Consider the following 12,487-nt stretch of genomic DNA (forward strand, 5'->3'; position numbering starts at 1 on the left):
GGCCTCAGCACTGTGCTGATCAATGCCACTTCTTGTATCACTTTCATTCTCTCTCACTGCCCTCATTCTCTCCTGTTCTTCAGTTCTTTTCTTTCATCCACATTCCTTTTAGAATTTTTTTCCTTTTTCTCATTCTTTCTTTTTACTTCTTTCTTTCCCTCTTCTTTCTGCCTGCTCGCTATTTACCCTTCTCTATCTTTTGACCTTATACCAAGAGGCCACTTCAACACCTCAGCTCTGAAACAAGGTAATTTAAAGCAAAGGAGAAAGGGAGAAGGAAAAAGGAGGGCAAGGAGGTGAACAAGAAGAAAGCACACATGAGGATGAGCAAAATGAGAAATTGGGGCAACATGGAAATCAAAACAGAGCAACTCCCTCGAGGGACAATAAGGCAGCAAGAAGATTCCACCTATAGAGAAGTAATTGATTTCACAGAAAGAAAATTTAAACTATGGATGATAAAGACAGTCAATGGGGGGTGAGAAAACGGAAAGACAAAGGGAAAAGACAGAGCAAAAAGACACATACAGATAGATACAGAAAGGATGTGGTGGAACTTAAGGAAATGAAGGCGACAATCAGAGAATATAGATACAGTGAAATTATCAAACATAGATTAGACTGTGGAGAAAAAAGAACCTCAGAGCTAGAGGATGAAGTTTTCAAGTTAACTTAGGTAGTTAAAGAGGCAGAAAAGCAGAACCGTTACTTAGAGAACTACAAGATTTCATGTAGCATTCAAACATGAATAATAGAGATTTCTGAAGTGGAGGAAGATTGTCCCAAAGGAATGGCAGTCCTACTAGAGACTGTCATAAATGAAAACTTCCCAAGTTTTACTAAAGATCCCAACACTCCTTTTAGATGGACCTTGCATATTTAATGAAGCTAAGATTGATTTGTGATTTAAACATCACATCATAAAAACATTGCCCCATATATTGTCTTATTGCTTTTATACTTCAATGATTCTTTCTTGAATCAAATATTCTAGTAAAGGATTCTTTCAGAATTTTTAGCTAACACTCTATTTATGAAGAGAAAATTTCTCATCACTAGAAAAATTATTCTGAAATTGAATTCATAAAATAAAGAATAAATTATTAATTCTTTAATTTTACTTGAAAATTTTCAAGGCAAGGAGTTTGTGCCTTAGGTATTTTTAATAATATTCAAAATTACTTTTTCTTGGAGGAAGTATTTTCAATAGTATTCTTGATTCCTTTTTGTTCTTGGAGGAGGTAATAGTAATTTATTTTATTGCTTCCAATTAAATTTTCTTTCTCTTTAAACAGGAGAGACATGAACAGAATTTGCTAAATGACTCTGAGTGTCTCCCAATGAATAATATGCATTTTTCCTCATTGTCAGACTGGGCTGCAAGACTTATTTTAAAGAATGAATTAATGAGGATTTCACCATCTAAACAGAAACTTTTAGTGTACTCGTAATTACCTGAATGAATTAGCTCAGATCTTTTGCTTCTATTTTCTATAATACAGTATGCATATGTTATATGTAGGCTACACACTCAATTTTCAGTCCTGAAATTTTAAAACGTGATAGTGCAGAAGCCAATAAAGCTTGTGTAATCTGAAATGAGGTGAACACATCCCTGGCCTCTCCACAGACCTGTAAATGAGTAGTACATACATGTCTTCTCAAACAAACAAAAGTCAATTGAATCACTATAACATTGTCAAAGGTATGACTACAGATTCACTCTTAAAGCATGGTCTAATTGTAAAGCCCAGTTTTTTTTAATTTTTATTTATAGTTTATTTATTTATTTATTTATTTTTATTGAGACAGAGTCTCACTTTGTCACCCTCAGTAGACTGCTGCTGCATCATAGCTCACAGCACCCTCAAACTCCTGGGCTCAAGCGGTTCTCTTGTCTCAGCCTCTCTAGTAGCTGGAAGTACAGGTGACCGCCACAATGCCTGGCTATTTTTGTTGTTGTTGTTTAGCTCACCCGGGCCAGGTTCAAACCCACCAGCCCTGGACCATGTGGCCGGTTCCCTAATCATTGAACTTCAGGCACCCAGCCAAGCCAAGCTTTTAAATAAAGCTGGTCTTCATATCTTTCAAGTATGACAAGAGATAGTAAAAATAACCTGACCCCTAATCTTCTCTATTACCCCATTTATCACAGTAACCTCTCATTTTCCTATCTCAGAATGTATTTCTATTTATGCAATTCAGTTTATTTCAGCCTTCTAAGTGAGTCCCCCCTTCTGAAAACACACACAGCGACATGCCACGTGAGTGCTGCACTATTTTGCATGGTGCATTATTCCTATTATTCATTTACAAATTAATCCACAAAAATGTCATAGTACCTACTCATACATTATTCTCACAATTCCTAATACAAAATTGCAAAAGCTTCAAGAATGAGTGTACAAAGAAAGTCCATTTCTTAGGTTGAAAAATATGAAAAGTAGTACCCAGTTAAAGGACTTTACATTCAAATGCAGACCTGAAAATTGGCGTTTATAAGGAGCCGAAAATTTTTATATATTAATATTTTTCTAAAATATTCCTCTGTAGTTTGCCTTCCTCCCCCACAGAACACTGACTAATATTTGAAATGCTTTCTATATAGACTGTCCTTTGCTCCACTGAAAAAATAAGTACTCTGGGATATTTACCCTATATAACTCTGGAGAAGCTGTTAATTAATGTCTGAATTGAATCTATCACCTTAAATTCTTTTGTTTTTGTTTTTGTAAACTTAAATTTAGTTAATGAGTTTTAGAAAGGAAATGTAACATTTATTTACATTTAATATTTTTTACTTCCCACATCAGTTTCTTCTATAAGTTAGAGAAAAATATTTAACACTGCTGGCAAGCAAGTGCAGAACCAGAAATCAATCACTAATTTGGGAGTATGACCCACTCATATAGGGTTAGTGTGCTCTAGTTTACAGTGGACTCCACTTCCTTCATTGGGAACCTGCCTGTTCCCATCCCTTTGACAGTATCTGTCTGATGCTAACTTCAAAAGCCTTACAGTTTCTGGTTTTTCAAGTTTGCACCATTGTCTTTGGTCTGAGTCCCATTATTGGGTCTTGTTTTCTGTTTTGATGATAGATTTACCTTGACTTATCCTTAGCTATGTATAATTAGATTCCCTGACCACAAATATTTATATGGCTCTTCATAAAAGCAATGAGATCCAAGATCTCATAATTGCTAAATGTTTTATATTTAGCAATTGTGTTATTTGGGAATTTTGTGTGTGGTAGTTCAATAATATGAAAATCACATTCCATCATTTTAGTTTAGGGTCTTAAGACAATTATTTGACATTTTTCTAATTATAAAGTAATAAATTAACCTATAACTTTAAAGCTACACTGCACAGTCAAGGTTATTTGGTTTTTGCCCTTGGCCTCTCAAAGGTGAATACACAGCAGTGATGCCAGTTCTCAGAGTTTACAGCATGAGAAACTTATTGCATAGATGTGAGAAAGAGTGTCAGTTAGAGAATATTTTTTTCTGACTATTTTATGAAATTATTAGAATTCAATTCTGGGATAGACTTTGCCAGAATGACAAATAATAAAATATTGGTAAAATTCTTAACATCTTATGTCAATAAACTTGCTGCTGATTTTGAAAATTTGGTAGCTTTAATATTTTAAAACTTTGACATTAACACATTAAAGGCATTTTTCATATCTATAAATATATTAGTTTATATTATTAAATATTTTAATTTAATTTGTGGCAAACTTCAAAAGAATTATTTTTAAATTCAAATTTATTTTTTGAATTCAAACATCAATATTTATTTAATAACCAAAATAGACATAACTTTAGCATCTCTTCATTTGGTCAACTTCTTTTAGCCTTTCATGGAAATTCTGTTCAGCCCATGCTTCCTATAAGACTAACCTCACTCCAAATCCCACCTCCATTCATTTCAAGAGAGAAAGGTTAAGGGCAGGGTCAGGTGGCTCCTGCACTCTTAGAAGCCAAGACAGGTACATTCCTTGAGCTCACAAGTTAGAGACCAGCCTGAGTAAGAAAAGACCTATCTCTAAAAAAAAGAGAAAATAGCTGGGCGTTGCAGCAGGCACCTGTAGTCCCACCTATCTGAGAAGCTAAGGTAAGAGGATTGCTTGAACCCAAGAGTTTGAGGTTGCTGTGAGCTCTGACACCATAGCACTCTACCAAGGATGACAAAGTGAGGCTCTGTCTCAAAAAATAGAAAAGAAGAGGGAAAGAGAGAATGGTTATTTTAAGCATACAATTATTTTGATTAATTGGAAATTTTGTGCATGAATTATATTTTTCTCCCTCACACCATGTATTGTAATATTATCATGCTATTTATCTTTCTATTTTAAAATTGATATAGGATTTTATGTGTGAAAACATTTATGTGTGGAAATAAAATAAGATGGGCTCAAAATCTGATAAAATATGATCATCAATACGTTTTTGTTTTGTACATTAGAAGGATATATTTAAACAAAACTAAGTACTAACAAAAAATTCATGTACTTTATGTATGGAATTAAGAAAGGATATATTAAGAAAGGATAAGGATAGATTTTATAATATTTCTATTGTAATTGCATCCTTATTAACTAGAGAAATAGGAAATATCAAATGAACATTGAAAATCTAATTGTGTACAAGGGCTATATGAGAATATAAACAGTTGAAATTTATATAATCACTCAACTGAAGTAAAGCTTATTTAAACTAGGAAATAGATAAAAGTTTCTATGCCCTTTTCAATATTATTTTCAGTGTCTATAAGTTGTTGTAATGACCTATACACATAATTACACTATGCAAAAATAGAATTAAAGATGGGAAAACTACGTTTTTGCTGTAAGGATTTTTAATACACACAGAGACATAATCTACTCTAAACTTCCAGAATTATAGCAACTATTGAGTGTGTGATTAATCATTTAATGAAAATAAGGCAGTACTCATAGTGTATGTTTAACTTCCAAAAATATATTTCATTTAAATCAGATGTAAAGATGTAATGGCCTTGAAACAAAGTTTAAGTTATGGATTTTTAAGGTTATGTTAAGCGTTGCAATGTGGTACTAACCTTTTACACAGATGGAAAAGAGTCTCAATCTGCCATTTCAGCACCTGCCTTTCAGGGTGTTTATTGCTGGTATTTTAAGCAGACAGTAAATGTGGCAAGAAAATTTCATTCAGCATAACCAACAAATATCTGTAAAAATTCAACTCTGTAACTAAAATCCTGTTACATATCTATTTAATCTTATTTTGAAGGTAATGCTATTTTTTTTCTTTCTATAGCAATAAAATGCTACATTTAAAAACCAATCTGTGCATAACTCACTGACATGGATTAAAACTCTAGCTTGTGTGGCATTTTTAGCAGACTTTACAAAATGGAAATGTCACCTTTCCTTTGGGGTGAAAGTATTTTGGCTTTTGCCAGAATGAAAAATACAGTTTAACATTAGCTTTAAAAAGAAAAAAAAAAATAAACCTGTGTTAACCTAAAGGTTCAGCAAAATATAACTCTGGAAGATGATTACTAAATAACAAAATGTCTAAGGATGTATCCTTGGTCAAAGGCAAGGATTGTGTATCATGTACTTCCATTTTAATTTCTTTTGGGCCTATGAGGTAATCCCAATAAATTAGAAATAATTTCCAAAGAATATTAAGATCATAATAAACAACATCATGGATCAATTAATCAATTTTAGAGAGACATTTGAATGTTAAAGATATGTAATTCTTGAGTATACCAATTATGCTGACATGACCAAAAGAAACCAAAAATATAAGGATATCAGAAATTCTGGTATGCTTCCATTTCATTATGTATCTGACATGAGGATGAGCCTGGTATCCTGGAATAGGTTTTGCTTATACGTAGGTCAAAAGAGTTATTATATTACATGATATATAAAATATGATCACATCTACTGTATTGTCTGATTTCTGGATCAAATGAGTAGGGGAAGAAAACATTATGTTGAAGATTAGGACAATTTAAACAATCTTCATAGTCATATTTGATTTGACTTAATTTGGATTATCTTTCTTTGATAATCTAATAGTCTCAACTATAGTAAATGAGCAGCAGAAAAATCTGGGTTTGATATTAGAACGAAGATAGTATTTTAAATATTGGAAAATTTATTAGATTTATTGATTCTTTTGAAACATGACTTTTTTTTACTTTTAAGGAGAATAAAATGAATAAACTGTCCTTCCTTTTCAGAGAAGTCTAGTATTTTACTACATTTTTACATAATACACATGCCACTTTTATATGATACAAATTCAACATAATCAAGCAGTTTAGGGAGATGATTCTGCATAAATTTACTCCAAGTCTGACTTCTTTTTAGTGTTTTCAAATGGAAAGTAGATACACAGCCATGAATAATTAATTAAATGTAAAGGAGGTATAAAAGTAGAACAAGAGATGTATTCACTCTCAGATGTGCTTAGGAATCTGGTCATTTCCCTGACAACTGCCATTGATCATTAAGTGATCTGAAACTCTTGTCTGGGTTAGTTTTGAGACACACATTCTGTGTGTGTAGGAAATTGTAGTGAAAGAAAACTAAATTAAATTTAAAACTCAACATCTATTAAGCATAAACACTCTACTCATACTGGAAATGCATCTAATAAGTATAAAAACTCTACATGTACTTGAATAAAATAGAAATACTCCACATGTAAGAGACAACGTACAAAGATGGCAGACAAAAATATACCCGTGCTTGTGTCAAAAAACAGAAATTTATCGTGTTAAATGGGAGCATACTGGAGTGGCCATTCCATTATGACACAATCTAAATTTATTTCATTCAAAATTCGGAAGCCATGCCTTATGCTAATAGATGTGTTTTCTTCAAAGAAACTTATTTTTGAGACTAAAAACTGTCGAAATGGTATATGAATAAATTATTCTATTTAAGTACTGGCTTTACAGAAAATTGCATCCTCTGTGCCTAGGACACTATTTGGTCATTAATGAATAAATACATGTGAACAATTAGAAGAAGGAGTGAATTAGGAACTGTGGGAAATTGGAAGAGAGGCTACTAATGCTGCCTAAGGACAGATAAGAAATTTTTCAGAATTATGAAAAATGCTGTTGTCATGTAAATCAGTTTGTAGTTTAACATGTGCTACTGATAAATTTTAACCAGGGAGAACACCTAAGCATTTTTCCATTTTTAAACTACTGTGGCATGGTACAGAGTAGCTTAAGTTTAGAGTGAAAGGAATGAAAACAAAGAAAGCCATTTGAAATTTCTTTAAAACTTATAGTTTACTTAAGAAATGTCAAGATGTTCTACAAAGAATTGAAAAGTTTGGATGGACAGAAAGATGTTTTAAGCAGTACATTCAAAAAATAGCTTAGTCAAGTAAGAATCTATCTTTTTGTTGATTGTTTTCTGCTTTTTCTCAAAGATGTTTATGTCAAATGCCCTAGTTAGGCAAAGGAATTTTGTAGTTCTTTTTAAAAAAATGAACATAATACATAATATATTTTTCAATTATTCAATAAAATATCATATTAGGACTGGAACATACTAACGTAGTATGCTAAATACTAGAGTAAACTTAGCATACTAAAATGTTACATTGAATACTTCAAATAAACAATCATGAAACAGGAACTGACATTCTGACAACAATGTATTCTCTAAAATTAAAGAGACTGTTTCCATTGTAAAAGGTTAAAACAGTATCTACTTTTATGAGTTAACAGAAGTAGGTATTCACATTGTCTATATCAGTGTGCATAAAGGTTGAGAGGAACCTTTATTTAAAATTACTTTTAAATATATATTCTTCAATCATATCTAAAAAGTTTAATAGGAGCATGTAATCTTGAGAACATCTTATGTATAATGAAGATATTTTAGACTTAAATAATGAGTCTCATTTATCTTAAGTAATTACCTTAAATGTTATCTTTTTATTCAGGTAAAATTAAAAACAAATCATTCTTGTTTCCAAACTTTTACATGGTTGAGTAACACTGACCCTAATAGTTATAAAACTTCAATAGAATCTTACTGAAGGATATGGATGAGGTATACCTGAGAGGTTTCAGTGAAACATAGTCCATAATTTGCTATTCTTTTGCTCTGTGTTATTAATTCCACTTTCCCTTCTAATACACTTAAAAATAAATTCCCTGAATTAAAATGACCAACATTAAATAAAGAGAAAAAGAAAATATATAGTAAATAAGAATAAGTTAACTAGAAAAGTAACAATGTTTACTGATAGCTTATCCTATTATTTGGTATATTTTAGTATAAGCATAACACGTTTAACACAATTTTATCACATAAATAATTATCTATATTAATATCAAAATACCTTAACAAAAAGTTACAAATTCAATTTGAAAATCTACCAAAAACACAAAAGTCAAAAAAGGATGCTATATACGCAGACATACATTTACATAAAATTGTTCTAAGATTGTGAAAGACCTATGTGGCAGTTAGCCTTATAACTTTTAATGATATTTGATGATACACAAGCACACACATAAATAAGCAACACTTCCCCCTCCAGGTCTGCTATGTATTGTGAGTTAACTTTAAACAAAAAATACAACAAAGTGGTAGAGTAGTATTAGTAAATAGAAAAAGGCAGCAGATTTATATGATCTAAAGAGAAACCAGAATATTGATAAACTAGCATTAGGTTACCAAATGCCTGTGACTTCCTTATCACCTCCTTCATTTCACCCTTCCTTGCTCCTCACTTGCTACCTTTGATGAACATCAGCTAACAGCAGGTGAGTTGCCCTATGGAGATGCCTCCAGCCACGGAGAAACTAAAGTCTCTATCAACAAGTGAGGAACTGCTAACGGGTACTTATATTACCTTGAAAGATTATCCTCTGTCACTTGAGTCTTAAGATCATGCTGTACTGTCCCACACCTTAATTTCAGCGTTATAAGATCTAGGGTCACGACTGAGCTAAACTTCATCCAGGTTCCTGAACTTAGAAAATATGATACAAGAAATGTTTGTTTAAATAAGACACTAAGTTTTGAAATAATTTGTATATGGGCATGGATTTCTAATATCTTTTTAAACTCAAAACAAACGAAAAAAAGAAACACTCAAAGTTTGACTATAAAATGTTAAAATATGGATCCATTGGCACAAATAAAATCAGTAAAACAAAGAACAATATACTCTATAAATAAATAAAATATTAGTATCATTGTATAACAATCTGCTAAAATAAAATAAATCCTATGATAATGTAAAAATACATAAATTATTTATGCATACAAATATAACAGTTCAATAAATATACAAATGCAGTGATACCATTTTAATAAGATCAATTTATAAATATAATATCTTTATAAATTTATCAAATTGTATGAACATAATAAGACATTTTCAAACTTCATTTGCACTGCCTATTATGACCAGAAAAGGCAGTGTTATAATATTTTTAGTTCTGCTTTTGAAAAATTAATAGGAACTATTAAAAATGCTTCATTTAATCCCCCTGTTTAGTATTATTTTTGTATATTCACATGGAAACTACTAAATAGTTATTAAAATAATAAGCATATTAAATAAACAACATTAATAAAACACTTAAGAAATCATTCAACATATATTCTGGATCAATAAATTGTGGTATATGTATACCAAGAAATATTCTCAAGAATGGAAGAAAAAGTATCCAATGTACTCAGCCCTACTATGAAACTAATTTATAACTTTCTTTTTTTTTTTTTGAGACAGAGCCTCAAGCTGTCCCCCTGGGTAGGGTGCCATGGCATTACAGCTCACAGCAACCTCCAACTCCTGGGCTCAAGTGAGTCTCCTGCCTCAGCCTCCCAAGTAGCTGGGACCACAGGCGCCCACCACAACACCCGGTTATTTTTTGGTTGCAGCCATCATTGTTGTTTGGCGGGTCCGGGCTGGGGATTCGAACCCGCCACCTTAGGTGTACGTGGCTGGCGCCTTAGCCGGTTGAGCTATAGGCGCCGAGCCTAATTTATAACTTTCATATGAAAGCTATAACCCAAATATAGACCAAGAATATGGAGAAAGGGGAGAGGGAGAGGAGGGGAGGGGGCAGGATGGGTGAAGGGAGGGTGATTGGTGGGACCATGCCTATGGTTCATCTTACAAAGGTACATGTGACTCTCTCTAAATGTAGAATATAAAAGTCTTAACACAATAACTAAGAAAATGACATGAAGCCTATGTTAACCAGTTGGATGAAAATATTTCAGATTGTGTATAGAACTCCCACATTGTGCCCCATGACTGCACTAATGTACACAGCTATGATTTCATAAAAAAATTTAAAAAATTATTTTATCATATATGAATTTTAAAAAATGATTTAAGAAATGTTTGTTAAAATGAAAAGTGAACAAGATCACGTATATGTCTATACAAAGACACAGATAGGAAAAAATGCAGTAAGTCACTTATTATTAAAAGAAACATACTTCATTCAATCTCATATTATTCATATATACATTTATGTAAAGCTGAATAATTCAACTTATTGGTTATCTTTATTGAGCACTTACTATAGGCCAGCTACTGCATTAGCATTTTACATAGCTTGTTTTATTTTATTTTATTTTGAGTTAGTATGAGGGTACTTACAATTAAGTTACATTATATGTTTGTAAAGTCAAGTCCAAAGTCCAATTTCAGATTATGAGGTTTATGCCATCATATGACTACATGGACAGTTGTGGAAATTTATGGAATTTTCCCTGCAATAAACAAATAGACCTATATTTATCTCCCAACATGTCAAGTTGTATATGTTAAATATCTAAGTTTTCTGAATGTCAATCATATCTCAATAAAGTAGATTCTTTTTTAATGGTTCCATTTTTATTGAGTTAAGCCCTAAGGCAAAATAAGGTAAATTTTAGGTTCAGGAAGAGGATTATTTCTTCTCTAAATAGAAAAAGAAGAAATTTGGCCCAAACTTTTATACAAGGACTGGGTTATTCTGAGGGCAGGGAGAGAAAGGGAGCTATGGATTAGTTTCCACTGGCCAGAATGAAGGGATTCAGCCAACAGAGAGTTGGCTTAGTAAAGGGCCCATAGATATTTCAGCAATTGAATTACTATTATACTATTATTTGCCTTTATTTTTCTCAAATATTAAATATCATTTGAGATTTTGCAATCTTTCCTCATGCTTTTTGAACTAAGAAAATAAATATTACAGAGGTACTGGTGGGTAGAGGAGAATTGAGTTCCTGTGGTCTGGTGATCACAAAACTATTATGGCAAGGTCATCAATATGTGCTTACAAGCAGGATCCTTGCCTAAGTCTCACCATGTCACCCTGGGTAGAGTGCCAGTGCATCACAGCTTGCAGCAACCTCAAACTTGCCTAAGGATTCTGCTTGTAAGAACATATTGGGCAGTGGCCTGTTACACTCTCAGAAGATTCACAGGGACACATTGAAGAAAAACTGGACACTGTCCTCACTCAGAGAGGCTGAGCAGAGAAAAACAATGCGATTGGAAAGATTAAAGAAGAAAAGGTACTAGTGGCTACTTCTGAATGGTAAAATCATGGCATCTTTTTTGTTTGCATTTTTTTTTAATTCACCATACATATAATGAGAAGAAAGAGCAGAAAGTTAATCCGATTTATTAAAAAAGCAAAAATGTATGATAATCCTAAATTTTTATATATAACATATATATCATTAAACATGAGATTAGGGATTTCTTGTTAACAGTTCAAATTTTCCAAATGCATTTTCACAAACCACATAAAGTAAATTAAACTGAAGTGCTTACCTGATTTTAATTTGATTAATTTTGATAAACTTAATATTTAATTCAAAATAACATTGTGGATCTGGGACAACACAAGCTATATATTTTTTTCACATGAATAAAACCCAGAAAGAATTTTCTATTCCCTGAGAATACAAGTATTAAAACTAAGACGGAGACAAGTGATTGAGAACAGTTCAGCAAAGTTCAGCAACATTCTTTTGCTTTATATTCAAGATGTGCTGCCTGTAGCATAAATTAGTCTCAAACCTTGGAGTTTTTGCCCTTGTCCTTTAAAGAAATAGCAATTGTAATATTTATGCTTTGGCTTTTCTGACTAAGTGTGAGCAATTATTTGAATAATTGCTTCTATGCAGGATTCTGATTATCAATTTTGAAATCTTTAAAGAATAATAAAAGAGAATAGAATAAATTAATATTTTATATAATATAATGCAATGAAATAAACATTAGTTATACATTCTTTGAAACTTCCAAATGTTTGTTTACTACTAAGAATAAAACAATAAGTGTCACTATACTGAAAACATTTTATCTTAAACATCCTGGAAGCCATTAACACTTCCATCATTTCACTCACAGAATTATGCTGACTTTTTTTATTTATCCGACTGTCTCACTATAATGTTATCATATGTTACCAGACAGCAGGCCACGTTTTTATTTTT

Source organism: Otolemur garnettii, unplaced genomic scaffold (assembly GCF_000181295.1).
Source record: "Otolemur garnettii isolate 467f Iridium unplaced genomic scaffold, OtoGar3 scaffold00016, whole genome shotgun sequence".
NCBI lineage: Eukaryota > Metazoa > Chordata > Mammalia > Primates > Galagidae > Otolemur > Otolemur garnettii.